Genomic DNA, 3,443 nt, shown 5'->3' on the forward strand with positions numbered 1-3,443 from the left:
GATATTTCAAGTTTTATACGTATATTCGAGAGTAAACGCGTTCTCGAAAATATTTTTCGCGTTGAGAGAGCGAGATAGTAACAGATATATTTTGCTAATAAAAAATAAATAATTCTTTAGAATAATTTTCGATTGTTTCACCCTCAAATCCATACTTATTAAAGAAGCATATAAAATTAGTTAACAATTATATAAAAATATGGATATGAGGTAACAAAATCGTAATGATTAGTGTTACACTGATAGAATCGCGCGAGGATAGAATTTTTTAAAGTATTTTTAACTTTGCTTTGTTTTCTCAGTATCATATGCGAGAAAGTGTATGTGTGTGTGTGTGGGTGTGATTGTCGTTTTTGTAATAAAAGCGATGGATGGATCGTAAATTAGATTAATAACCGATAATACGAAAGAGTAAATCGCATTTTATTTTCCATTAAAAATTAAATGTGATATATTCATTCAGCGTTCTCCAATCTTTTTTTGAGAGTATTACAATTCCTTTCGTAATATTCAAATATACATACGACTTTCGTAAAGCAAATTGAAAAAAAGAAAGCAAAGAGAATTAAACTTTATTAAATAGAATAATACAAACTTCAATATTATGAGAAATCGTATATAAAAATCGATAAAAATTTTCTTCCAACGCCATTTTTTTCGTCAGATCGATGATCTTTCGATGATCCACATCAGGAGACAAAGTTGGACACGAGCGTTAGAAATTCGAAGGTTGAAAGAAACCTTGTTAAAGTTCCGCTCGATTATCGATTTTTCTTTTTTTTCAAGATGGAATTAAATCAAGAGAATCAATTAACCATTCGCGGTTGAAGGTAACAAAAATCGTCGTGGTGGGGAATTAACTACGATCATAATCATAATCATAACCTTAAGAAAATTAGAAACACGGATAAAGGATTGGACGGATGAAGAGAGAGAGAGAAAAAAAAATTGTCAAAATGGACAATGGAATTTTTTGACACGTTCTCGTATAAAAAAAGCGATGCATGCATATAGGTACACGCATCGATGACTCGATTCCAATCCAGGGAACGCGGAGGAAAAAAAAAAAAAAAAGTTTCTGCGAAACGAGCGGGAGAAAGAATCTTTTTGCCGTGTCTCTGTCCGATAAAAAAGACGAAAAAAACGAATTTTTCGCTTCGTAAACAAGCCTATGGGTTCGTCCGGTTTTGTTGTTTTTTCCCCTTTTTCTTTTCCTGTCGAACGTAATACATTTTTTTTTTTTTTTCGTTTCTTTTCTCTCTTTTCTTTTTTTTTTTCTTTTTCTTTTTTTTCTTTTTCGTCATACAGAGAGTCGAATTTAACGGGGTCAGAGGTGGTCGTCCACACAGAATCGAACGAGATCTCGTTAACGAACTTGAAAGTATCTTCGAGCAAAGCCGGAGACAGCCGAGAGAGAATTCGAAAATATGGTTTCGATTATTGCTTCGACTCGTCGAATCCAGTTGCGCAGAATTTCGCGGACCAGGCAAGCATTTACCAAACACTTGGCAGGACTGTTCTGGACAACGTTTTCACCGGCTATAATTCCTGCCTGGTGGCGTACGGGCAAAGCGCATCCGGGAAAACTTACACCATGATGGGGACCAAGGTAATAATAATCTCTTTCCATTGTTTCATCTTTCCATTAACTCAAATTACTTAAATTTTTATTAGATAACTTTCCAGGCTTTATGTTATTTTATGTCATTTCATCTTAAATTTCTCGATTTGTACCGTATCGTCCAGTAGATCGATGATAACCCCTCCCCTTCTGAAGAAACAACCACAATACCGACGAAGCATCGAGGAAAAAAAAATAAATTCACTTTTTCATTATTATTATTATTATTATTATTTCTAAAAATTTTTGCTTCATCCTATTATATCCTTCTGAAAAAGAAAATCTTTCCAATTCAGTATACTTCGATTATCTAATTTATCGATATCGAATCGAATTTTCCAATCGCAATTTAACTTTAATTTTCGCTTTTACCCGTCGATAAGTCAGCGAGCGATCAAATTTCGCGCGCATAATTCGAAACAGGGAGGGAAAGGGATAACGATTTCCGGTTGCCTAAACTATATTGGCGGGAAACGGAGCCAATATTTTTTGTTTTTTCCTTTTTCCTCGGCTCCTCGACGAATTTGGACCGATAAATTGGAACTGTTTTTGCGACGTTTAATTAAATTGTCCGCCGGCTTTCGTGGCGGCCGCGTTACAAAGGTTGGGCGTATGGGGGATTTTTTTAAAAACGAGGCACGTGTTGCGGTTGATACGTTGAGCACGTTCGATTTCAATTATGGGAAATGGAGTCGTTCGATCGCCGCGGGACATTCCGACGACATTCCGCTATTTAACGATACGTAATTCTCCCGCGATGGTGTGCTCGATTGCGTTTTTGGGAGGGAAGAAAGATGGGGAAACGATTGAAGATGGCGTTGTTGTTGTTTTCCAGGAGGATCCGGGGCTCACGCCACGCCTTTGCGAGGGACTTTTCGCGAGGATCGAGGAGGAGAGGAAGAACGAGAGAAATTATGGGGTTTCTGTCAGGTAAAGATAATTGGAATTTTAATCTTTTAAATATCGACTTTACGAGAAAGTAAGAGGGAACGATTATCAAAATCAACAATAATTCCGTTTTATACGAAACATGATCGATACGTAGACCAAAATAGATCGATAAACATGCAATTTTTTTATTAGACTTTAATGTCTTATTGTAAAAAAGTATTTTCCAGGTTTTTCAAATTTTAAAGCGTGAAAAAAATAATGGAAATTTATATATATTCTTTACAATTTATGTAGATTTTTGACCATTGATCGTAAAGCATAATAAGAAAGAATAATACGCAGAAAGAAAATTAACAATTGATAGAGAAAGTTATATTCTTTATTGCACGTTTTTTTGAAACAAAGCCTTACATTTCAAGACGATTGATTGAATCAATCGCGTGCATGTATCGATGTGTTTAAAATATTTGGAGGGAACGAATTATAAGTCAGGAGGATTTTCGAAACAAAGCGAGGCGATAATCCGCGCATCGCTGAGATTGATAAGCGTGGGAACATTGCCATTCGCCTTTTCGCCCCTTCGATGAGAAATACGCCAATAGGCGATCGAGAAATTGGCGGGTGTCGGTCAAGGTCCGGCGCTCGATTTCCCTCGAAACGATCCTCCGTTTCGTTCCTCCGACGCCAACCAATGTCGTTCTCGAAAGCGTTGATCACTTTTGTATCGGCAACCATGTTCCTGTTCCGCCATGTTTCCCTATTAAAGGTAAACGAGAAGTTTATCGTCACACTTTTTTTCTCTGTCCCAATAGTTTGCAGAAGCGATATGGTTAATCGAAAATGGTAATCGAGCACGCCTTCCTCCGGAGAAGTAAGTATCTCTCTTTGATTTTAAACAACATTAATCGAGGCAGAGCTTTATCTCGTAGCG

General features: G+C 36.7%; 1 pseudogene; it reads left to right on the forward strand.

The window, feature by feature from the left end:
- The window catches only part of LOC102670585, a 27,080-nt pseudogene that overhangs the window by 477 nt on the left and 23,160 nt on the right, over positions 1-3,443 (forward strand).

The sequence above is a fragment of the Apis dorsata genome, unplaced genomic scaffold, assembly GCF_000469605.1.
Source record: "Apis dorsata unplaced genomic scaffold, Apis dorsata 1.3 scaffold_638, whole genome shotgun sequence".
Classification (NCBI taxonomy): domain Eukaryota; kingdom Metazoa; phylum Arthropoda; class Insecta; order Hymenoptera; family Apidae; genus Apis; species Apis dorsata.